Source organism: Ursus arctos, unplaced genomic scaffold (assembly GCF_023065955.2).
Source record: "Ursus arctos isolate Adak ecotype North America unplaced genomic scaffold, UrsArc2.0 scaffold_6, whole genome shotgun sequence".
In the NCBI taxonomy this organism is placed as follows: domain Eukaryota; kingdom Metazoa; phylum Chordata; class Mammalia; order Carnivora; family Ursidae; genus Ursus; species Ursus arctos.
This window is the reverse complement of record NW_026623078.1, coordinates 58,090,361-58,117,566: the sequence shown is the minus strand read 5'-3', so window position 1 is coordinate 58,117,566 and position 27,206 is coordinate 58,090,361. Positions and strand designations below refer to the sequence as shown.

Here is a 27,206-nt window from a genome sequence, read left to right as displayed (position 1 = left end):
ATTGCGTAATTTTTTACATAATCACCCCTTACATTTGATGTATTTTTCTTCTGGTCCTTTATTTTTACATCTAAATTAATTTATAATTTGTAATGAAACTTCTATTTACAAGGTTTTGTAGACCATTCTTTTCACATAGCGTTACATATGGACATTGTATTTTTAATATTTCAAGTACATAGTATTTAATGGAGATTTATGATTCCATCTTATAAATGTACCATGATGTATTTAACCAATTTCCTATTATTTCCTAATCATTTTGTATGCAATGGTTTGTTAGCATAACACTGCAGTGAACATCTGTGTATCATTAGTTATTCAAATGCTAGTTGTGTTTTCTTTTTTAAAGGAGTCTAGTTTCTTTTTTTTTTTTTTTTAAGATTTTATTTATTTATTCGACAGAGATAGAGACAGCCAGTGAGAGAGGGAACACAAGCAGGGGGAGTGGGAGAGGAAGAAGCAGGCTCATAGTGGAAGAGCCTGATGTGGGGCTCGATCCCAGAACTCCAGGATCACGCCCTGAGCCGAAGGCAGACACTTAACTGCTGTGCCACCCAGGCGCCCCGCTAGTTGTGTTCTTAAGTGAGATTTTTAGAAGTGGAATTAATAATTCCCCCAAGGCTCTTGATAGATCTGTCCAAACTCATCTCTGAAAACCTTATATCAATTTATTTTCTCATTATCAGTGAGATTAGACTTTCATTTTAATAGTTTAGTGAATTTAGATGGTAAATTATGATGGCAATTTTTATTTTAACATGTATTTCTTTAAATACAATTGATATTCCATATTGATTTTATATGTCTAATGGCCAATTACATATTTCTTTAACATACCTATATCTATTTTCTCCCCTTTTCCAGCTGTATAGTTAGTATTTTAAGAATTTGTTCGTAGGGAGCTTTTTATGTATTAAACACATTAAAACTTTATCATGTTTTTTGTTTTGCCTTTAAATGTATTTATGTATTTTTAACATTCAGAAGTTTTAATTCATATGTAATCATACTTCTCAGTTTTTGTGAAACAAAAACACTAGGAGGTACACACATACAGATACAATGTTCTGCAATTATAGGAGCTGGTAAGCAGTGTCTGCAAGGCTTCTGTCTTTGCATCTGATCCTGGAGCTTGAAGCCCAGAGGACAAGCATGTGGGAAGACAAGATGGGGGTACAATGGGAAGAGCAAGGACAAGGTGCAGCCACAATCGTGAGTTGAGCCCCTTGGGCACAGAGCGATACCAGTACCTGTTCAAATTGCCCCTGTCCTTGGTGGTGTGGTGTGGGTGACTGCCTTCAGTCATGGGGTCAAATGCACATCTGTCCTGGGAGTCAGAGCAGCTGAAGGAGGACAGGGGAAGGCTGAGCGCTGCCTGCCCAGCCAGCCGCTACATCACACCGAGAGACAAAACTGTGGGTCAGTGAACCTATACAAGTCAGAAATGGGTGCTGCTTCACTTCTACTCTCCAAGTCTCCCACAAGAATATCTCTTGTCTACTCCTCTGAGAAATAGAAAGGAAAGTTGTCACATTAGAAAACTACCATGTGCCAATATTTTTTTCTAGTTTAAGTTAACTTGGGGAGAAATAGTACCTTTTCAAAATTAGCCTGTCCATTCGGGATCATGGTATGTTTCTATACCAAGTGCTATAATTTTGTCATGTGACAAAATTTTTTGTCTAATTTTGTCTAATTCCTATTAGAATTATTTTATGTTTCTTGTTTCTAGAGCAAATGGAATCATTCTTTTCAATTATTTTTTTTAGCTGATTGAAAAGAAAGCTATTTTAGCATATTTATCTTCTTTGCTGCTGCTTTGCTGAAAACCTACTAATTTTAGAACTTTGTAAAGTTGATTTTCACTAGTTTTCTAGTTGTATTATCTACAAACAATAGAATTGACTCCTTGCTAACTCAATTCTCGTTTGCTCTCTGATCGTTCTGGAATCCCCAATTGATGCAATGTTAACCAATAGTAATGATTGTGGGTGTCCTTTCAGTTTCTTATTTTACCCTATACATTTTTAATCTTGAACATCTACTTCTATTTTTGCCAGTTCATTTCTAAAATCAGGAATCTGTGTGGAATGCCATTTGACATCTACTGACATGTGGTAGAATACATTAATAAATTCTCAAAAGGGAACTCTCTGCAATCCTGGAATAGATTCTGCATTGTCCTGGTGAAAGATTTACTTTTTAATGTACTGAGGAAATGTATTGCTAGTAATTTATTATTTTAAAAATCTTCATTTCTAAGTAAAATTGGTCCAGTTTTTTATTTGGCCTCAGTTTCATAGTTATGCTAATTTCATAAAATTAATTCCATAGCTTTACTTACAAATTCTGTCACAAAATCTGTGACAAATTTACCTACAAATTTCTCAGTTTGTATAGTCTGAGAAATATCTAGTTTTAAAAACTATGCAAGACCTTAGCAGTAAAACTGGTGCCAAACATTTTTGTGGTAGTTTTTTAAAAAATTAACATTTATTTGCAGTAAATTGTACATATGGTGAAGTACACAAACCTAGAGCGTATAGCCCAGTGAAATCTTATGCATATACAGACACACCCATTCACATCTCTGTATCCACTACACAAATTAAGATATAAATATTCCAGCATCCCAGTGAAAACCCCTCCAAAGCTAATCACTATTTTGACTTGAAAATAATTTTTATTTCCTTTTTTTCTCTTGGGAGACGTCTCAGTGAACACTTGTCCTTCTTTTTGGCCTCTGTATTAGTTTGCTAAGGCTGCCATAACAAAATACCGAAGATGGGTGGTGTAAACAACAGAAATTTATTTTCTCACCATTCTGGAGGCTGGAATCAAGATACGGGCAGACTTAGTTTCTTTGGAGGCTTCTCTCCCGGGCTTGCAGTGGCTGTCTTCACATGGTCTTTCCTCCACGGGTATGCATCCCTGGTGTCTCCTTGTGTGTCCAAATTTCTTCTTCTTATAAGGACACAGGTCACATTGGATTAGGGCCTACCCTAAGGGCTTTATTTCAACTTGATCACCTCCTTATTTATTTTATTTTTTATTTTTATTTAAATTCAATTAGCCAAGGTGTAGTACATCATTGGTTTTTGATATAATGTTCAATGGTCCATCAGCTCAGTATAATACCCAGTGCTCATGATTACCTTTTTAAAGGCTGTATCTCTTAATACAGTCACATTCTGAAGTACTGGGGGTTATGACTTCAACATACGAATTTTGTGGGGAACACAGTTCAGTCCTTAGCAGCCGCCTGACAATTTCTAACACCTTTCTTGTATTTGGAGAATTCAGCACTTCCAGAGTTCACACCTTTAAAAGTTAGAATCCAGAAATTCACTTGCAAACAGGGACCAGGGCTTCTGCAGACTCCTACGGTTGTGCTGCACGAATTTGGAAGATGACATTCACATAAAATGTGATGAGAATTATTCCTTGCAGAGTTTTGCTGTGTTCAACGTCTCCAGCATATGACTTAGGTTCACTATTTCCCCTCACTTTGAAACTACCAGCACAAAGAAGCAGCTGTTGCAGAAATCCATTCCAGTGCTCCTGGGAACAGAACTGTGCAACTCCCAGAGACAGAATATTGTGACAATGTCCACTGCCCAGTGTGACCAGCTACGGTCTCTTCCCTGCCGTGGCTGCTGAAGTAGCAGCTCTGCAGGGACCGTCTAGCGGAATAACATGGGCATCATTTCTGTCTGCATAGTCTCCAAGTTGGGATAGTTGCTCGTCTAAGAAATTCAGTGACCACATAATATAATTGATGAATTAATTTTTGCTTGAGGTCTTTGGAGGACATTTTTTTGTTTGCATGTAACAGCACTCATGGATACATTGGTTTATTCAGGGTTTTTGTTTTTTAGAAAGAAAATGAAAGTAAGAAAAGTTAAGGAAGGAAGGAGGGAGGGTAGGAAGGAAGGAAGAAAAGAAAGAATGATTTTGGGGTATGTGTTTGTAAAATATAGCACATATCTAAACAAGAAAAAGGATAAAAAATTGCAAGTGTGCAGATTTAAAAGAATAATAAAACAAATTTCTATGTACTCATCACCCAGGCCGAGAAATAGACCAGATGCTTCCCATGTTCCTACTATCTGTACCTCTCCTTGTTCAGACATTTATGTTGACCCCATCCCCTTGCATTTCTTTAATGTTCTTGCACCAACATGTGCACCACTGAAGAAAACACTGTTAGGTTGTTCCCTTCGGTGAAATTCATATGAATGAATCATATTGTATGCATTTTTCTATGGCTGCTTTTTTTCTTGACACTGTATTTTTGAGATTATGTCCACGTTGGTGCACATAACTTTGCCTAACTCATTTCACTCTCTGTTGTGATCCCTTTTGTAAATATCCCACAACTTAATTGATCTCACCACTGATGGATATTTAAATTATTTTCAGGTTTTTTATTACTACAATGTCACTATAAATATTTTTACACATGTCTTCTGGTGAACCTTATATAGGGCATCTGGTGAGCTTATGTCTTTGTGTATCTTCTTTTTTAGTAAATAATACCGAAATTTTCCCTAAGTGATTGTATTAATTTTTAATTCTATCAGCAGTGGATGAGAGTTCCTTTTGTTTTGCATTCTCATTAGCACTTGGTATTGTCAGACATTTAAATTCGTGCCACTCTAGTGAGTATCAATACTATCTCACTGTGATTTTAGTTTGCATTTCCCTGATTTATCAATTAGATTGACATCTTTTGCTGTACGTGTATTTTTCATTTCTGCTCCTGTGAAATTCATTTTCCCCCTCCATTTTACTATTAGGTTCTTTTTAAAATTGAAGTACAATGTTCCTTATATATTATTGATATATTATCCTTTGTTGGTTATGTATTTTGAGGATATCTACCTTTCACTTTCAGTATGGAGTCTTTTGATAAACACAAGTTCTTCATTTTAGCCTTCATATTAATTAATCTATTCCTCTTATTTGTGCTTTCTGTGTTTTGTTCAAGAAATCTTTTTGTGCCATGAGGTCATAAAAATATTCTTCTATACTGTTTTCTAAAAAATTTATAGTATTGCTTTTCACATGTTGCTGTGAAATCCATCTGGGATGGCCTTTGTGTATGATGTGAGGTATGGATGCTCTGCAGAAACACCCTATCACATAGCGAACAACCGTAGAAAGGTATTTGTTTCTGAGGTCTTTATTCTCTTATCACCCTAGTATTGATTTCTGACTTACTCACATTGTAGTCAGAGAAGAAGGTCTGTGAGTACAGTCCTCTCAACTTGGTTGAGAATTGTTTTATGTATGTGGTCACCTTTGGTAAATGCTTCATGTATGCCTGATAAAACAGTGCCTTCTGAAGTTGCTGGGTGCATTTTCTAGATGAGCATGAGATGAATCTTATTAATTGTGTTATTCAAATTGCCTATATCCTTAAGTTTTTTTCTACTAAATCTTCCAGTTACTGAGATAGTTGTGTTAAAATCTTCTGCTGTTATGGAAGATTTTCCTCTCTCTCCTTGAGGCCATTACTTGTTGCTTTGTATGTTTTGAGGCCATAGTATTAGGAGCATAGAAGTCTAGAACTGTTAACTTTCCATTAATGAGAATGTAGTGAACCTCTTTATTTTAATAATGTTTTTTATTACAAAAGCTATTGTGTCTGATATTAATACAGTAATATAATGACCACGGTTTTCTTTAGGCCGTTATTTCCTAGTATTGTTTTCAACTTTTTCCTTTTAAACTTTTTATCGTCTTGTTTTAGATGTAGGTTTAGATTTTTCTTTTTGTAAATGTATTCTGATGATCTTTTCTTTTAGTGGGTGTATTTGGTCCATTTAAATTTATTTTAATTACTATATATAGATATAATTACCATATATGTGTAAGTATATATGATATATAAATGTATGTTTTATATGTAAATATCTGTTCATATAAATATATATGTTTTAAATTACCACACACATATTTGGATATTTTTCTAACATTTATTTTGCGTTTCCTTATTATGCTATTTTTTCTGTTTCTTTCTCTCTTGTCTTTTCTCCTAAGTGATATTTGTCTGTTATTTTGCATTAATCTTATTAGTAGATGCCATATCTATCAAATAATAAAAGAGGTATTATTCCAAGGATTTTCATAGAAATTGTAATATGAATCTTATGTTATCAAGATCTAAGTTTAATAAAAAATCTTTACTCCCCTCCTGAACAATACACAAACTATAGCACAGTTGAGTCCAGTCACCTGCTTCCCATTTGTGTCCTATTATTGTCATGCATCTTAATTCTAACTTATTCTTCCTTTTATTTCAGTCCAGAAAGACATTAGTTTTGTTATTTTATACCATCAAGATTTGATTGAATTCATCCATAGAACCCTTTACTTCTTGTACTTTAAACTTTCCACCACAGTTCCTATCCCATGTGACTAATGCACATATTTTGGAATTTCTTTAGTAATATTTTTTCTAGTGAATTATAATTAACATACAGTATTACATTAGTTTCAGGGGTACAATATAATGATTTAACAATACTATACATTTCTCATTCTCCATCATGATAACTGTACACTTACTCCCCTTCGCCTATTTTGCCCATCCTCCTGCCCACCTTCCCTCTGGCAACCACCAGTTCTCTGTATTTAAGAGTCTGTTTTTTTGGTTTGTCTCTTTTTTTTCTTTGTTCATATGTTTTGTTTCTTCAATTCCAAATATAAGTGAAATCATATGGTATTTGTCTTTCTCTGACTGACTTATTTCACTTTTCATCGTACCCTCCAAGTCTATCCATGTTGTTGCAAATGGCAAGATTTCATTCTTTTTAATGGCTGAATAATATTCCATCACACAAACACCCACCCACCCTATATACTTATATACACAGTTTATATATATACATATACATATGTATATATGTAATGTGTGTGTGTGTGTATATATATATATATATATATAAACTATTGTGATGGCCATTGTCAAAGAATTACTGCCTATGTTTTCTTCTAGGAGTTTTATAGTTTCAGCTCTCACATTTAAGGGTTTACTCCATGTTGAGTTTATTTTTGTGTATGGTGTAAGAAAGCGGCCCTGTTTCATTCTTTTGCATGTAGCTGTCCAGTTTTCCCAGTACCATTTGTTGAAGAGACTATCTTTTCCCCATTACATAGTCTTGTCTCCTTTGTCATAGATTAATTGATCATATAAGTGTGGGTTTATTTCTGGGCTCTCTATTTTATGTGCTTATTTTTGTGCCAATTAGTAATATTTTATTGGTAGCAAACTCACTGTTTTTTCTTCCCTGGTGATGTTTTTATTTTATCTCCATTTTTACTGACTTTTTTATTATAGTCTTTTGGGTATAGAATTCTGATAGTTAGGGGCGCCTGGGTAGCGCAGTGGTTAAGTATCTGCCTTCGGCTCAGGGCGTGATCCCAGCGTTCTGGGTTCGAGCCCCACACCAGGCTCCTCCACTAAGAGCCTGCTTCTTCCTCTCCCACTCCCCCTGCTTGTGTTCCCTCTCTCGCTGGCTGTCTCTCTCTGTCAAATAAATAAATAAATAAAATCTTTAAAAAAAAAAAAAGAATTCTGATAGTTCCCTTCTCTTAGCAAAGTTGAACACATCATTTCATTGACTTTTGGGACCCACAGATGCTATGAAAAAGTCTACTGTCAGTCTAGGTTTTGATCCTTTGAAGAACATTTTTCTTTTTCTGTTAGGCTTCGCTGGAGATCTCTTTATCTTTGATGTTCTGTAGTGTTATTATGATGTCTAGGTATGATTTTTTTCTTTTAATCTTACTTAAAATTCATGGAACTATTTGAGCCAGTAGAAGATAATGGAAGATAACATTCATCAGTTTGGAAAAATTCTCTGCCAATATCTCTGTTTTTCTCTATACTTCATGTGATTTTTTTTCTCTAAATGTTCCTATGTTTCTGTCACATGAGCCATTAATACCCTAATGCTGCATAATAAATCAGCACAAAACTTTGTGGCTTGAAACAGCAAAAATCATTTATCTCTCATAGTCTCTGTAGGTCACATTCAGAATGAGCTTAGTTAGTTCTTATTCCAGGTCATTCGTGAGATTAAAGTTTTATGTTGGCTGGGACTGTAGTTATCTGAAAACTTGAGAGGTGCTGGAGGATACATTTCCAAGGTGGCAAACTGGTACTGGCTATAGGCGAGGGACCTTAGTTCTTCTTTACATGGGTTACTCCACAGGGCTGTTTGAGTATCCTCATGGCATGGCAGCCACATTTGTTGAGATTTTTTTCTTCTTATGAAGGTAGGCGACATGATTTCCAAGCTCTTTGCGTGTCAGAGCAGAAACCGGATGTGTTGACTGTCTTTTAAAGTATTGTTTGATATTTTTATTCTATCCATTCTGTTTTGGATTTAAGATATCTTCTTATTTTCTTTTATCTCCTTTAGTAGCATATGTTAATTGTTTCATCACTATAGTAACTTTTCTTACCTTTCTCTTTTTCCCCTGACCAAGTTGTTTATAATTTTTTTTTTCTTTCTAAAGTTTTCTTTTACTCTTCCATTTGTCTTTCTTTTTGATGGTTAATTTCTCTTCTTCTGGGCTTTTTAAATTTTATTTTGATGCCATATAAATGACAAATTGAAACTTTAAGAATGGATGAAATTGCCTTGCAACAGAATGAGAACAGAGTCTAGCACTGGGAAAGTCCAAAATTTAATAGGTATTTATTTTTATAGCTTCTTGAATTAAATGTTCATTTACCTCTATTCATTGTTTGTTTGTTTGTTTGTCTGTTTTTAAATAGTAAAGCTTATGAAATTGTCCCTTTGGACAACTCTGACTATATTCCACAGACTGTGATCCAAATAGGAGAAACACTATTAATTTTGAAGGAGTTGAAGTGTTTTTGTTTAAATTTCCATTATTTTATAAATTTATTGCTTTGCAGTTTAAAGATTAGCCTTTTATAATTTATTTTTGTAGAACTTAGTTATATTTTCTTTTTGGCTTAGTGGAGGTCAGTATATTAATTTTACTTAGGTGCTTTTCAAATTATATGAAGTGTTCGCAGAGTGCATCATTAATTTAATTATTAATTATTCAAATCTCTGTGTTCTTATTTTTTTCTGATATGACAGAATTTATAGTAGCATGTTGAAATTTTCTATGTAAAGTGTATTTCTAAATATTTCACATGTATTCTAATGACTTTATATTTTAGTGCTGTGCAATTTGATACACAGATTCGTATACAGTTGTTATAGGTTTTTATAATGTATTATTGTACACATGTTTTTGTATGTTTTATTCCACTTAATGCTTTGTTCCTTGAATTGTCCTTTTTATGAAATTAATGTTTGACACCTGTTTTATCTGTGTTTACCTAATACATTCTAAGGTATCTTTAACTTTTGAGTCAGTCTGTTATTTTTTAGTTGCTCTTCTTCTCTGAAGTATTTGTCTTTGATTTTAGCCTGATCTGACAGTCTTTATCTTTAAATTGAGATAGTTTTAGTGCTAGTTCTGTGTATATTTTTATGTAGTTGAATGCATACTACATACATAATTTTTATTATACACCTCTGATTTTGCAATGTAACAAAACAGTTTTCTTTGTCAAAAATCTTTTCATAATTGATGTTGGTTCTATTTTTCTATTGTTGGGTATTAGGTTGTTTCTTTTGTTGTAATTGTTTCAAGTAATGTTTCTTTTTAAAGATTTTTTTTTTTTTTTATTCGACAGAGATAGAGACAGCCAGCGAGAGAGGGAACACAAGCAGGGGGAGTGGGAGAGGAAGAAGCACGTTCACAGCAGAAGAGCCTGATGTGGGGCTTGATCCCAGATCGCCGGGATCACGCCCTGAGCCGAAGGCAGATGCTTAACCGCTGTGCCACCCAGGCACCCCTCAAGTAATGTTTCAATGAGCTTCTCTATATTTTGATTTAGGGTAGATTCTCAGAAGTGGAATTAATGAGCCAAAGTACACAAACAGTTATAATAAGGCTTTTGATATATAATTCCACTTTTTATTAAATTTATTCTCCCATCAGTGTCTGAGACTGAATTTAAACAAATATATGAGAGCTTATATATCCCGAAGTATCATCCCCCTTAAAGTGAACATTCTGCACAGATAATAGCTTATATAACATGCCACAAATACTGAAACTCCTCTTTATGAGTTGTTGTTAAAGCCTAAAGCATAACTTTTTAGGGGTTTTCATGTGGTAATCCTAACTTTTGAGAACATATTTGATTTTTAGAATTAGGGTCTTTCAAATTCATGTCTCAAGACTTAGAAAGAAAAATAAACTGGATAATACTCTCTTTAATGAAACTTTTAGTATATATCTATCCAGATAAGGTAGGATTTCAACCTATATCTGTCTGACCTCCAAACCCATGTACTTAACCACTAGACTTACAGTCAGCAGACAAGAGTTATTCTGGGTGCTGTGCTAGGTGCCAAGAATTGAGTAGGGACCAAAACAGACATCTTTTGGTTCTTATGCTGTGGTGTCTAGCTTATGCTCAACTTTCTTTTTTTCAGTTATATTCTTTAAACATATAAGTAATAGTACTTTAAAAAACCCCATCTTGTCATTTGATAGTGCTTATATACACCAACTTTTGATGTGTCATTTCATTAAAAGCAGAAGGCATTAATTCTTTTTATCTTTAAATTGCTTTGCATTTAGTGTTGGTAAGTTAGTACTTGCTCTGATGAATATTTAATTTTATATTGATAGCTTTGACTCAAACTCATTTTAGATAAGGTGAGTGACATTATAATTTATTATCTGAGCTGGAATATATGATTGCCTTAATTTTATTTAGTGTATTAGAGAAGTGGTTTTACAGGGCAGCATGTAGATGCTTTGAAAATATTTGAAATGGGATAACAGGATAGAAAAATTAATCTGATTTTAGAGGACTTTGAGGTAAATTTCTGTTTGTGAAAAATATTAAAATAAAAAGTGGAAAATTAATAAATATTTCTTAGAATCTCTTTTATTCCACCATCTTTATTTGATTAAGCCAGATTTTGATAATAACAGCCATAGTTTAAAAGACACATTAATCCATTTGAATACAGTAAAGTGGCAGGATTGCTTTAAACGTTATGCAAACAGCAGTAATTGGGCCTAGACTTATAGAAATTACTTAGTCATAAATTTGGGGGCCTCCAGAAAGAAGATGAGCATTGTGCATTTTCAACTCATTTATCTTAGCATCTGAATTTTAATAGCCTAGATGTTTGAATCATTTCCTAAGCCCTGTTTTTTTTCTTAAGTCAACATGAGTATATAAATCAATCATAAATTTTAAAGGACATCTGGAAAATATTTGTTATCTCCTGAAATAATTTTATTTTAAATTCCGGATCACATGAACCATAGTAACTTCTTTTGATTAAGAAAAATTAATAATTAAGCTATTTAATATATTACTCTGAAAATGTCAATAACTATTTGAAATATAAAGAGAGATCTAGAAAGGTTTGTTTGAGGAAGATGAAAACCTATAATTTACCCATTTGAAGTGGCTATTGTGTTTTCCAGGTAATGTTTGTTCTAATAATTAGATGATTTTTTAAATTAACAAAGTGAAATGATGTGAGATGATGAGACAGGTTAGAGCTAGGAAAATCACAAGAGCTCTGTTCAAATATAAATCTTACTTTGAACTTGCTAAGTTTTACTGATAGTGAGTATGTTGTATGTCATAGATCGAGGTTTCTTAAAGACCCATCTAGAATCATAAATGTCAGAATCTTTGGGGATGCATGCTTCAAATGCATCCAGTTTGAACACATCATTCTAACTAACCAATCTTAAGCAAAATACACCAAGAAAAGAAAGAGAGAAAACCCAAATTACCAATATCAGGAATGAAAGGTGGGGTATCTCTACAGACCCTAAAGAAATTAAAAGGATAAGAATACTATGAATATCTCTCTGTTTATACATTCTATAACAGATTAAACTGACAAATTTCTCAAAAGGCACAAATTACCAAAACTCACTCAAAAAGAAATAGATAACCTGAATTTCAGCCCTATATCTATTAAAGAAACTGAATTTATACGTTAAATTGCCTTCCAACAAAGAAAATTGGTTCCATTAGCAAATTATACAAAACATTTAAGAAGGAAGTTATATGAATTCTTCAGAAACTGCTTCAGATGATAGATGAGGAGAAAAGCACTTCCTAACTCATTTAATGAGGGCAGCATTATTCTGATATCAAAAGCGGACAAAGGCATATAAGAAAACAACACAATAGGGGCGCCTGGGTAGCGCAGTCGTTAAGTGTCTGCCTTAGGCTCAGGGCGTGATCCCGGCGTTGCGGGGTCGAGTCCCACATCGGGCTCCTCGGCTGCGAGCCTGCTTCTTCCTCTCCCTCTCCCCTGCTGTGTTCCCTCTCTCGCTGGCTGTCTCTCTGTCACATAAATAAATAAAATCTTTTTAAAAAAAAAAAGTTTCATAGGGGTGAAAACGAGCTCATGCCTATAAAGCATTAAAAAAAAAAAGAAAGAAAGAAAGAAAACAACACAATAGACCGATATATCTCATGAACACAATCTTAAAAATCCTCAACAGCATGTTATTAGATTAAATGCAGCAACATATAAAATGATTATATATCATGACTAAGTGAGATTATCCCAGGAATGTAAGGCGAGTTCAATATGCAATAATCAATCAATATAATTCATGACACTAACAGATTGAAGAAGAAAAACCATACAATCATCTTAGCAGATGCAGAAAAAGCACTTGAAAAAATTTCAACAATCATTTATGATAAAAATTCACAGGAAACTAGGAATGAGAAAACTTCCTTAACTTGATAAAGAGTATATACAAAAATCTACAGCTAACATCATAATGGTAAAAGACAAATGTTTTCCCTCTAAGGTTAGCAACATATAAGTATGTCTCCTCTCATCATTCCTATTTAACACTGTTCTGGAAGTCTTTTCCAGTGCAATAAGATAAGAAAAATAAGTAAAATGCTTACAGACTGGAAAGGAAGAAGTAAATTGTCTTTATTTAAATGAGTTTATCAAAGTTGCAGAAGTTTAATGCACAAAAATCAATTTTACTTTTATATAATAATGAACAATTGTAAATTGAAGTTTTAAAAACTGCATATTTTACAAAAAATAAAAATAAATCTGTACACTTTAAAAATCACATTAAAAACAATGAAATATTTAGTTACAAACCTAGCAAAATATATGTAGGATCTGTGTGCAGAATTCTACAAATTATTGGAAAGGAGTCTAAGAAGACCTAAATAAATGGACATATATACTATGTTTATAGGTTGAAAAATTCAATATTATTAGGGTGTTAATTTTTCCTAAATTGATTTATAGATTCAATGCAATTTCCAGTTTAATCCTAACACAATATTTTGTAGATGTTGGTAAGCCAATTCTAAAATATATATAGAAAAGCAAAGGAGTTAGAAGAGCTAAACACTTTTGGAAGGAAAAAAAAAAAGAGAAAAAACAAAGTTAGAGAACTGAGACTATCTGATTTCAAGACTTACTTTAAAGCTACCTTTATCAAGACAATGTGGTATTCAGGGGCGCCTGGGTGGCTCAGTTGTTAAGCGTCAGCCTTCGGCTCAGGGTCTGATCCCAGGGGTCCTGGGATCGACCCCGCATCGGGCTCCCTGCTCCACTGGGAGCCTGCTTCTTCCTCTCCCACTCCCCCTGCTTGTGTTCCCTCTCTCACTGGCTGTCTCTCTCTTTCTCTGTCAAATAAATAAATAAAATCTTAAAAAAAAAAAAAAAGACGTGGTATTCATGAAAAGACAGGTACATAGATGAATGGAACAAAATAGAGAGTCTAGAAATAGGCCCCTACATATATGGTAGAGTGATTTTTGACAAAGGTGTAAAGACAACTCGAGGAAGGACATTTTTTTCAAAGAATCATGCTGTAACAATTAAACATCAATATGCAAAAATAATGTACCTGCCTATACCTTATACCAATTTTACCTTAAAATATATCATAGGCATAAATGTAAATGGTAACACTGTAAAAAATTTTGCAAGAAAACGTAGGAGAAATCTTTGTGACCTTGAATTAGGGCAAGAATTCTTAGATACAACATCAAAATCACAATCCATAAAAAAAAAATATTGATAAATTGGACTTCATAAAAACATTTTTACTCCATAAATGACACTGTTAAGAAAAGGAAAACAGATGCCATAGAGTTGGAGAAAATCTTATATCTGAAAAAGATCTTGGATTCAAACTACATAATGGAAACTAAAAAATAAGAAAACAATCCAGTTAAAAAATAGACCACAGTTTTGAACAGACAGTTCATTAGGAAGGTATACAGATGGTAAATATGCGTATGAAAATATGCTCAATACCATTGATCATTAGGGACATACAAATTAAAATTACAACATGATACCAGTACTCATTGATCAGAATGGCTAAAATCAAAGACTGATCGTTCCATGTGTATAGGACTGTGTAGAACGACTGCAACTCTTATAGTTTGCTGGTGAGAAGGCAAACTGGTACTTTGGAAAACAGTTATTTTGGCAGTTATTACAAAGTTTAACACATACTTACATTACAACCCTGCAACCCCAGTCACAGGCATTTAACTAAGTGAAATATAAAAAATTATGTCACATAAAAACCTGTATATGAATGTTATAGCAGCTTTATTCCTAATAGCAAATCCTGCAAATAATCCAAATGTCCCTCAACAGGGGAATGGATGAGCAAACTATGGTACGATGAAATGGCACTCGTCAGTACAATAGAACGTATTGTGGGCACATGCAACAACCCGCATTAATCTCAAGTGCATTATGCTAAGTGAGAGAAGCCAGATTTAAAGGCTATGTACCATTTGATTCCATTTATATGCTATTCTGAAAAAGTAAAACTATAGGGAAAACTATCAGTGGTAGCCAGGCACTAAGGGTAGGGGAAAACTTGACTCCAGAGGTAACCCAAAGGATTCGGCGGGGGAAGAGGTTTGTGTTTGATGGAACTGTTTTGTAGCTTGTTTGTGGTGATGATTAGCCAACTCTGTGCATATGTCAAAACTCATAGAACTGGGCACTGAAAGGAGTGAATTTTAGTGCTTGCAAATTTAAGTAAAAAGAAAAAAAAATGCATTCACGTCTTGATTTTTTTAACTTGTACCATCCCCTGATCATTTCTGTGCATACTTACTTTTTTAACTTCTTCCTGGCTGATTCAGAAAGGCAGTTTCTCAAAGGTGTATCTACCCTTTCAGTTTACAAATTGCTTTGTAGTTAAATAAACGAAAAGATAACTAAATGCCACTTTGGGGGCCAAGATTTAGCTGCATATATCTAATAAGTCTTAATAAAAACACAAAGTTTTAACTGTAATTTAATTAAACTATGTTACAAACTATAAAAAATATAGGTTTATTATTATAATTGTATTTTCTGTACAATGGTTTTAAAAGCACTGTATGGTGTATAGCTTTCACTAATCAGAGCAATCAACGTAGCAGAGAAGAGAGAGGGATCCAACCAGTAACTTCCATTCTCAGGATATAAGCAAGAACTGAATCATCCAAGGGGCTGATGGGACAAGAGAATGTCTTGATATTCTTTAGAATCTTACTGAGCAGGACTGGTGGTCACACTCACTTTCTCTTCGTGGGCTATATCCAATTACTTATGGTGAGATAGAGAGCAGAAAAGAATGGATAAAAAATTTCCATGGAGTATCCAGTACTGTCACTCCAACCAGGGAAGATCTCTCTTCCCTGGACACCAAGGCAAGTTGAATTTTGAATTTTATAGTTTTTATTTCCATCACATCCTATGGTGAGAGGCAGTAAAAAAAAAAAAAAAAAAGGATTTAAGACAGAAAAGAATCAAGGTCAAAGGCCAGGTAAAATGTACAGAGAGACAGCAGGACAGCAGGGTGTTAGGGCAGATCATGAATGTTGAGGTAAGACATATTTAGGTTCAAATCTCAGCGTGCCACTTAGTAGATATTTAGGCAAGTTACTTAACATTTATGATTCTCAGTTTCCTTCCTTTTAAATTGGAAATGCAGTACTTATCACAATGAATTGTTATGAGAATTAATGAGATCATATAGAGGACTCAATTTAGTATTTTGCACAGTGAAGATACTCAGTAAGTAATAGCGGTTACTATTTGTTTTTGTTATTATTATGATTATGCCTTTGTAAATCAGCATGGAATAACTAAACAAACTATTTTTAAGTTCCTTTTATTCCTTCCATTCTAATACCCATTAGTGTATGACTTTGGGCGTATTACATAATTTCTCTGGTCTTAGTTTTCTCATCTATAGAATGAGGGTTAGCATAGTAGTACCTATTTCATAGAATTGCTGTGAGGATTAAATAATTTAATAGTTCTAAAACTGAGAACAGTGCCTTACACATATAAGTACATAATAAATGTTAGCTGCTACTGTTATTACTACTATTATGCTGTTGTTATTGTCAACCAGCGATTAACATGTACTAACTGAGCACTATTATGGGTCCAACAGTGTTGGTAAAAGAAAATATTTGTAAGCTCTACTGAATATTAAATGGCATAGTCTTGAGCCTAAGTTCCTACCACTAAGTACTCAAAAAATTTAATTAATGAGGGTATTCATTAGTAATTAAGTAACTAAATATGTCTGGCCTCAACATCTATGATCTATCCCAACGGACAGTGAACTGGTGAGGAAGAATCAGAAAGAACAATATTCATATTTTGAGAGAATTAAATACACGGGGAGAAAACATGTCTCCTATGCTGGGACAATTACATAGAGGCAGAAGTGAGCAAGGTACGCATAGCAAATCAAATTTCCACCAGCAGTAGAATAGACACAAGAAACTGCAACATAGTAAAGTCATACGATGGATTATTATACATCAGAGAAAGTTAACTCATTATACCTCTCTATCAAAGTAAGTGAATCTCACAAACAGAATATAGCATGAAATAAGCAAGTCACAAAATAAAAGCCACTGTTATTTCATTTATATAAAATTTGAAGACAGGCAAAGCTAAATTACCTTATTAAGGTATAATATATGTAAGTGATGAAACTATTAATAATGGTTATTACAAAAGTTAGGATAGTGGTTATATACAGAGAAGAGAAGGGAAGGGAAGGTCCCCTGATATATTAATGTTGTATCATTTTGTAATGGGTGTGTGTGTGTTTGAGAGAGAGAGAGAGAGAGTGCCAGAGAGGGAGCTTGGTATATGCTTTACAATAGTTTTTTTTTTTTTAAGTACATGTATGCCTTACACATCCTTTTTTATGGATGACATATTTCACCATAAAAAGTGAAAGTAAGAGTGAATGGGGTCAGGAAGTCAGCCAGCCCAACCAGAGGATATTTTAAGTTGTGGAGTAGCAGGAATTAAAACAAATTAACTGATACTCAATCCATTTCTTTTTGAGTGCTAAACAGCATCCAATTGGTTGCTTTTTTCCCCTCTGTAAGCTTAAAAATCTCACCTTCCTCAATATATCGAAATGAATCATGGAAGTCATCAAGCAGAGTCAAGAGGTCACAACGGAGGGGATTGAAACCTCCAAGAGGAATGTTACCTCTGACACCTAGCTAGCTGGATGGGGGTATCAGGCGCAAGGCAAAAGTGAGGCGTTGATAGCGGGGAGTTGTCTGTCGATATTCAGGGCTTCCTCTGCACAATCGAGGCCCTTATTCCACTTGACAAATGACCCCACCGAAAGAGATGATGGAATTCATTCTGCTATCAAGGGTATGACTGAAGTAGAGTCTGGTAAGTCCTCAGTAGGAAAATGGAAGAGATCAAGTGAGGATAAACCAAAGGAATGTACTTCGGCTAGGAAGATCAGAAAGAGATATAGGCTAATATACGTGCACGTTTAGACACTTGGAGTTTATCTCCCGTGTCCGAAATCTGCCCCAGACATTCCATTACTCATTGCTCTTTTTCTTTTAATCCTGCTGTCAAGGAAATAAGATGCAAGTTGAGCAGGTGGGAGCTAAAATCAATAAGTTTAACACTGTATTGGAATGCCTCTAGACTCTAGCCAGCAAGGAAAAAGTTCATTCCAAGCCCCTTATTATCTTTTAATGGTAAGCCAGCTAAGACCTGGATATTTGGAAGTATTTCTGTGTTATTTGGTTTCAGTTGAAATCAATCTCTCTGTCTGTCTGAAATTATTCTAGAACAAGTCAGGTGTTCAAGGCTTAAATAAGAGGAATAGTAGGACACCATAGCAGATAAATCGTACATTGCTATAATAATTCTTTTATTGTTGTATATAAAGTGTTAGACACTTCACATAATTCCTCAACAACCTTGAAAGAATGATATTTTTCGAGATGAGAAACCCGAGGCTCTGTGAGGTTCAATAACTTGACCAGGAATATAGAGTGAAGCTAGTATACCAACTCAATTGTACCTAAACACAAAGCAAAAGGGATAGGTGATAACTAGTTTCTTAAGAAGGAAAAGACTTTAATAGGAATGTTATCAGAGGTGTTCAGAGAGGCAGGAGGGTAGTTCCCACCCGGACTGGTAGATCTAGGGAAAATCTTTCTAAACTAATGCAAGATTGGGAGGTGAGCCTGTTTACTAGTGAGTATAAGGTGGTGGCATCTTCCTAAGGGAAAGGGAAAGACAGAGCCATTGAAAACACCGAGGAAAGTGATAGTGGGTTCCCAGATTGGAGACTCAGCATAGTATATTTAGACTTGGTCACCTAAGACATCAGTTATGGTACAATTGTTGCCTCTACAATTGTCATTGGAATTTGGGCAATACTTCACCACCTGCAACATTTCATAAGGTATTGAAGCTGAAAAAATGCAAGAGGATACCTAGACCCCTAATAGCCTGGTACGTGGAAGGAGTGAAGATACCAGTGTCAAGCTGTATGTTTAATGTTTACATATCTTCATTTCTTCCATTTCTTAAGATAAAAATAAATATACATGAAAGTACTAACATTTTCCTCCTACTCCTCATTGGATTATCTCGGCACCCTAAAGCACACATTCAAGACACCTGGCGTCTCTGGACCAGGAGACGCTTCCCAGAAGATGGCAGCGTGATTCTGAGTCTAGTTTCAGGGACATAAGCTGAATGGAACACAGGGTAAGGCGAGGACAAAGGGAGTTCCAGCTGGAGATCTCTACTTTGGCTGAAGGTCAGCCAGGTTAAATAAATCAAGAAAGGAATTTAGTAGATATACTTTAGGAGGTAGACAGTAGTTAGGAGAAGGAGATGCCATGTGGGTTCTGAACTACAGCTCTCCTGCAAAAATGTCCTCTAATTTTTAAATATAAATAGATCTTTGTTTTATCTGACAGTGGCTTATGATGGACATTGCAAACTCAAATGCTTAAAGCGACCTCAATAAATGAAGTGAACCAGATATACATGGACACTCAGTCCTTCTGTTTTCTCATCGTGATAAGAAATATGTTTCCACTGTAAGTAAGAGCATGCATGAAGGGATGTGACCTGTATCACCCAGTCTCCATACAGGGCAGCAGTTGGGAGTGAGGGGGAGGATGTGAACTGGAAAAGTCATATGTCATCCAAAGGGGGCAATGGCTACTCGTGTCCAGCTGATCACTGTCATGTGGGATTTAGGCTCGTTGTTGCAAAATTTCTTGTTTTTCAAAAGAGGCTAGGAATCAGGCTTTTAAGTAAAAATCCCCTGATTAAAATATATATGTATATATTTTCTGAATTTTTTGAGAACAGTATAATGGTCCCAGAACCCCTGCAGCCTAAATCTGTCCTGCAGGCAACTGGTTTGCAATCCTGGACTCATCCAACACTGGAGACCTGCGCTTGCAAATGGTGTTCCCTTCAGCCTGTAGGGAACTGACTAGCTGTGGCTTCCTCGGGGGAGCCTTCCTTGGCAGTTGTACTTTCTCTAGTCCTCTGGATAGCCACATTCTTCTTTTCCACACCCTTTCTGTGTAATTACATGTTTGATGCTTTTCTTTCCTCCAAGTCTGTAAGTTCATGGAAGAGGGGACAATTTCCGAGTTGATCATCAGGCTCTCAGAAATCAGACTGGCTGAAGGGGAGTTGTGTGAAGAAGGGTGACTGGAGAGTGCTCCTGGGAGCACCTGGTGGGCTCAGGAGCAGCATTTGGCTGGGAGGGAGATAGTAAGCAACTTTTTATAGCCATATTTAGTATATAATAAATAATTTGTCATTACTTTAACATAAACATATGAACATGTGTGTTGATTTGAAATTATATTAAATTCTGTATTGTTTACTTTTCTTTTATATAAATGCTATTATTTAAACCAAAGCAATAGAACTAGTTAACAATGCAATTAACAATTAATGATAGGACAAATTGAAAAACCATAGGGGTGAGGAAAAGTTAATAGTATTTTGATAATATTTCTTTGCTCTGATACTATGATTTAATTCTTATTATCTTATTAGATATTAAACAATTTCAGGCTATATTAGTGTGTGATTGTAAGATCCGTAGTAATTAAACAGATGTTACCTATATCTAATAAAAAATAACAATGAGATGTTTCTTTCTGTCTCATGATCCAGTAGGGTATTTTTACTCTTTCAGTTTCCTTTTCCAATAATACTTCTCTGAGCTGCCCACAAGTTTTTCTTTAGGGCATCATTTTTTTCTCTTTTATGTAGCAGCTAAAGTAAATATAGTCAAATGTAAAATTCACTTTGACTTGCAGCTCTGCTCTTACTAAACCGACGTCACATTGATTCCTGATATCAGTTCAACGTGATGATCTAAATGTTCTCAACAGAAGAATCTGAGCATTGGATACTTAGGATTTTACTCACTAGTAACTCCAGGGTTTTAGACTTGTAAGAATTAGTTTCTATCTCTCCGAAAATCTCCATTCAGTTTGAATCCACAGACTTGTTTTGATAGACCAGCTGCTTATTAATCAGATAACCATTTGAAAGTTAATCATTTGGTTGTCCATATCTAAATTATCTATCATTTTAAAACACTCTTAATCATGTCACCATAACTGAAACCTCTATTTCTCAGGGGAAATGAGAAAGTCCTGTTTACCTTGGTTGCCATTTTCTGAGTTCTAAAGCAGTCTTATTTCAAAAAAAAAAAATGAGTCATTTTTCTTCATTGTATGAATTTCGTTGCAACCTACCTATAACACTGAACAATTCCTGTGCCCACTTCACCTTTTCCTAGTTTCCTTATAGCCTCTCCAAAGAACATCCAACAGTTTCAAAGGAACAGAATATACATTTCTGTTTGACTGTAGTCTTTTTTCCATTCTCACCCTCAAAGCATTTGCAAGTTCGAGGACATTCTTCCTTTTTCTTTTAAGATTTTTTTATTTGTTTTTGAGAGAGTGTGTGCATGAGCGGGGTGGGGGGTGGGCAGAGAAAGAGAGAGGGAGGAAGCAGTTTCCCCGTGAGTGGAAAGGAGGACACCAGGCTCAATCTCAGGATCCTGAGATCATGACCTGAGCCTAAACCAAGAGTTGGATGCTTAACCGACTGAACAACTCGGGTGCCCCTAGACGACGTTCTCCCTTGTGCTGCACTTTGAAAACATGATTTTATGGCAAGCTAATATTTTGACATCTGATCTATGGCTGGCAATAGTGATACCTATCTTGTAGGCCCGTGTCTAAGGACACAATCTTCTTCCATTTCTATAAAGTCAATAATCTCATTAAGTGCTTTTATACATTTACACATTTAATGCATTTTGAAAAGTGATCAATGTTTTCATTATGAAAGTCTCGATATTACACATAAGCAGACTTTACCCCCCCTTTTTTTAAGTAGTCTTATGTACAAGGCGTGTAGAACATTTAACAGGTAAGACCTTCTCATGTTCTTTGATAAGTTTACAGACCGAGTAGAATTTTTCAAAATTTACTTTTGTACAGTATATCTGCTGACTATGCAGATAGATGAGCAAAGTCTAGTTCTATTTGAACAAGATATGAACAGTCTTTTATATTTTCCATTAATTTTTTGCTTCTTGCCATAATTCAGTTTATCACTTACCCTATAGAAAGTATGATCATTGGTAAGATCTGACAAAATCTGATTGCTGGTTACCAGAGAGGGGTGGGTGGATGGGTGAAATGGCTGAAGGATCAAAAGTCACAAACCTCCAGTTATAAATGTCATGGGGATGTAATGTACAGCATGGTGACTATAATTAATAATACAGTACAATAATAAAATACTATAATTAATATTAATATTATTAATATATATTATAATATATAATTAATAATTCAAATACTGCATATTTGAAAGTTGCTGAGGAAATCTGAAGAGTCCTCATCACAAGAATAAAAATTTTTATAATTATGTCTAGTATGGTAACTAGACATATTGTGGTGATCCTTTCTCAGTCAATGATTCAATGGCCACTATTTTCAGTTAAGCATTAGTGCCTTTGGGGGAGATGAAAAACAATTGATTGATTTATAAGTGCTTGCCTGCTTCATCACTAACTTGTGAGCGCTTTCATATGTGCTTTCACCTTCCCTTCTCCACAATGTGCCACCCCAAATTCTTTTTTGCATCTCACACCAATATTACACCAACAGTATTCTGTTTTGGTTTGGTTGTGTGTTCAGTATTTAATAAAGTGCTTCCAGCAGTATGAAAGACCAAACCATGAGCTGTGTCTCATACTGAGAGACTCTGAATCGGCATTTCATCTTCAACTGCTTAATGGGGTTCATTCTCGTTTTTAGGAAGCTGTTCCATTTTCCTACATGCTGCGTGAATAGGAAGCTGTGCGACACGGAAGGCCCCAACAGGAAATTGCAGTGAGCCCTGGATTCACTCAGTACAGCACAATGGAAATAAATAAAAGCCACCTCCCTTCTGTTGGTCCATTTCTCCTTTTGGATGAGCAACTGGGAATCATCTTTAGGGCATTATGTATTCACTGAGGGGCTGTGACCTTAATCCATAAAGCCCTATAGAGTTTATGCTTTGATTTTCTTAAAGCCTGCCTCCCCCTATACAGTGGCCCAGACAATCAAAATTACCCCCACAGTGTGCTTGCTAACAGTTCACCATTTCAGTGGACCTAAGACTGAGCCATCTGGTAAATAGGACTTGGCACAGAGATTCCCCTCAAGGTGATCTGACCTCACCACACAGTTTGCCTGGAAATCTCCCATCTTGCCAAAGCTGAGCCAGTTTTTAGAATTCTCCTTGGATTATTAGTGAATAGAGTAAGTAACAAAAATAAAATTGTTGATCCACTACAATGAAGTGTCCATGAAGAAGTTACGCATGTTTCTAAATAATGGTATTTAGAGGTTTCTTGCTATTAAAAGGAGATGAATAAAGTACAAATTCACTTGGAGGTATAAGAGAACAAACAAAGATTTTTGGAGAACCTACCATATGTTAGGAAATAAATGTTTTCTCATTTGACCCTCACAACTCTATGGTGTAGATATCATTATTCCTATTCTACAGATGAAGAAACTGGCTTCGTGGTGGGAAGTAACCTTTCCAAAGCCTCATGGATAGGAAGGGGCAGACTTGGGATTCAAATTCAAGAGCACAGGCTCCAGATTCAAGGTCTTTATACCCTATTACCCAAATAATAATTTCTTTCTGAGCTTCCTACTTCTCATCCTGCCTTAGTTCATTTCCTCTGTGTCCTCTTTACTTTTCATATATTGTCCATCAGCTTGCCATGTTTTTCATCATTTCTCCCTGTGATAATCTCTTTAAGTTCTTCTTTTAATTATTGTGTGTTTAGTTCCCTTTCTCATCTCCAACAGCATAAGTCACTGTCCTCTTTCCTTGAGCCATGTATTAGTGTCCTAAGTGGTCTCATATTTATTCTCTTTCCCTCATAAGTCTGTGCTCCACACGTGATCGTGTAAAGGAAATCATTTCCCTCCTCTCTAAAGGAATCATTAAACTATACCATTCAGTTGCTCAAAATCCTGCGATGGGTTCACATCACAGCTTAGAGTCAAATTCCCTCTTTTTTTTTTTTTAAGATTTTATTTATTCATTTGACAGAGAGAGAGACAGCCAGAGAGAGAGGGAACACAAGCAGGGGGAGTGGGAGAGGAAGAAGCAGGCTCCCAGTGGAGGAACCCGACGCGGGGCTCCATCCCAGAACGCTGGGATCACGCCCTGAGCCGAAGGCAGACGCTTAACCAGGCGCCCCTCAAATTCCCTCTTTTGATGGCTGAGAGGTTGTCTTGTGACTTGGCCTTCACTCTCCTCTCTCACTGTGTCTCCTGTCGCTGCTCCCCAGGCTCATCTCATTCCAGCCACACTGATCTTCTGCAGGACCTTGTATACCAAGTTCATTCCTGATGCACTTGCTGTTGCTTTGCCTTCCCTCTGGTCTTTTCTTGGTTCACTTTCTGACTTCACTTAGGTCTCTGATCAAACATTCCCTGAGGAGAGAGGTCTTCCTTGATTCTATTTCTAAAATAACTGCCAGCTAGTCCCACTGTAATGCCTTACCCTAGAATTATGTTAGTTACTACCTAGATTTATGTTAGTTTTGAACATGAATTCATTCTCTTTTTTGTCTTTTCCCTGCCTTTAAAATATAGGCTCCATGGTGACAGGGATCTTTCTGTCTTGTCTGTCACTGCCTTCCAGAGCCTACAGTGCCTGGTGTAGCAGACACACAGGAAATATTTGTTGAGTGAATAAAGATATACTTCTACAAATGTCTCAGTAACATTCAAGGTGATCTTAGCAAATTGATTTTCTGGTCTCTGAATTATTTATTCACTGCTCTTATTTGTTGGATTTTTTAGTTAAACCCTTATTCTAACAATTGATCACATACTGCCTTATGATGTAGTTTGTATTACTTAAATAACTTTTATACCATATTGCTATAGTTTGTGGGTTTCAGTTTTTATCTTGTGGATAAGCACCCTGGTAGCTTAAGCACGATCTATATTACTCTTAGTATTTCTCACAACAACACAGTCCATTAATACCGCATTGCAGGAAATCATGGATGCTTTGTCATTTGATGATTGAATTAATGAGATATTATTAAATACCTACTATGTACTAGACAATATTCTCAGTGCTTTGTCAATATTATTTCTTTTATCCTTGGACAACAATCTGGAGTGGGAATTCTTACTCTCATTTTACAGACAAGAGAACTATGGTTCAGAAAGTAGAGGTGACTTGTTTTATTAAGGTCGTACACCTAAGAAGAGGAAAGAAGTGTGTCTTAAACATAGGTATGGACTTTAAAAAAAATGCTCTTTCTTTCCACTATAGACTATAGTAAATCTCTGTTAATATATAGATTCATTCATAAAGTACAATGACTCTCAAATCATACTGAGCTGACTTATTTACTATGGGGGAAGAGGAATGTGCTGAGTGGAGTGTGTTGTTTTTGATTATTATCTTTATGCCATGTACTTACAGGATTATGGAAAGAAGGACTGAAAAAGGTAACTGGATCTACTCAAGAGAAAGGCATTTAAAAATGCAAAACGAACAGGTGCAAAGGTCAAGTACAATTGTGATTTTAATTCTCATTATTTGGGTTCCATATTACTTGAGACCCAAGACACTTGATGTTGCTTTCCCTTTTCCTTCCCATGACCATTATCCTTAATCAGGCCCGAAGCCCAGAAAAAGAGAAGCTCTAATTAGAATTGGGAAACTCAATATGGAGCCTAAGGGAAAGAGAATCAATGGCTAGCTAGCCACATTCCAGTTCCCCACAGTTGTCTGAACCTGGCTATAGACCTGACATCTTTGCAAGCATGACATCGTACAAGGTGCCTGGCAGAACCAAAGACACAGAACCCCTGCCTAAGGAGCAGGTAAGACAGGGAGCAGCATACAGTAGATATTCGGGGACTTGGTGGAGCTTGACTTTTCATGAGATCTCTACCTTTGCTGAACTTTCTTATTAAAGCCGAATTGTCTTAATGCTATTATAAATCACTGGCTCTCCAAAGTTTAATATGCTTAAGAACGAGCAAGGCATCCTTTGGGGAAAAGCAGATTCTAGGGTCCTCGCTGCCAGAAATTCCACCTTGGGTGGAGCTTGGGAACCCGAGTTTTAAAACAAGTACCTCTGCATGATTCTGATAACACATTATCCATGGAGACATATCAGTCCAACACACCTTTCCCCCTCAGCTATTTTACCCCTGGAATCGTGTTTTACATTTCCGAATAATGTATTCTTTCTCACACAAGCATGGAAGATCATTGAATATGTTGTCGTGTTAATACTGGAAACTCAACTCCAAGATGATCATCAGCCAAGAGATTTCTCTTGTAATGATTTATTCAAGTCTTTTTTTTTCTTCTATGGCTTTTAATGCACAGTCAGTCTTTTAAATTAAACATCAGCCAAGCGTTAGCTCGCAATCTATATTACTAAGTACTAAAAGCTGGCCCAGCATTCTGGCAAGAAGGAACGAGCTGTGAACAGTGAGGCCTGACAACCAAAATGGTGTGAAGTACTCAGATCCCCCTGGGGGGACTCTTGGCACTAATGCCGATCCTTATTTCTCAGAAGGTTCCTCTAGTGTGACACTGTGGGGAAACCGTTAGCAGACACGCTCTGAGAGGATTTTGATTGCTACAATACACACATGCTATATCTTCTGGGGATTTTCGTACTGCTTTCGCTACACTAAATTCTCTAAATAATTGCAGAGAAACTATATTAGACTATAGAAAATGATATATGTTACAGACCTCGCTCTGTTTAGCCCATAAGGTATGAATTGAAGCAGACATGTATGCTATTATTATGATAGATGATGAAAAGCGCCACACAAAGGGTATGAACAAAGCTCTCAGACATTAGGAAGAACAGAGAGGATGACATTCGAGCTAGACCGGAGACTAGAAGCAGCCTTTCACCAGACAGAGAATAGAACAAAGGCCTTGTCTTTAGAGAAGAACTGCCTTAGGATAAAACAAAATAAAGGCAACTAACATTTATGGAGAACTTATTTGCTAGACACTGTTATAATCAGTTGTTATGTTTTATTTAATTCTCAAAAAATTTAATATGATGGATGCTGTTATTATTCCCAGTGCAGAGGTGAGGAGACGCAGCTGTGGGCCGATGTGTGGCGTATCCTTGGGTAGCAGGAACGTGTGAGGCGGTGGCAAATGGTGTGGCGTGACTGAGCCAGCAGAGAAGGCGTC

The 27,206-nt window shown here is 35.7% G+C and overlaps 2 long non-coding RNA genes across 2 annotated transcripts; both read left to right on the top strand.

The window, feature by feature from the left end:
* Positions 1 to 406: 406 nt before the first annotated feature.
* Positions 407 to 9,395, top strand: LOC130542928 (uncharacterized). Its single transcript, XR_008957846.1, has 2 exons — positions 407 to 1,215; positions 2,756 to 9,395. It is a non-coding gene; the product is annotated as an uncharacterized LOC130542928 (long non-coding RNA).
* Positions 9,396 to 9,739: 344 nt separating this feature from the next.
* On the top strand, positions 9,740 to 27,200 carry LOC130542927 (uncharacterized). The gene is made up of 3 exons (XR_008957845.1): positions 9,740 to 19,492; positions 22,763 to 25,858; positions 27,093 to 27,200. It is a non-coding gene; the product is annotated as an uncharacterized LOC130542927 (long non-coding RNA).
* The last annotated feature ends 6 nt before the right edge of the window (positions 27,201 to 27,206 follow it).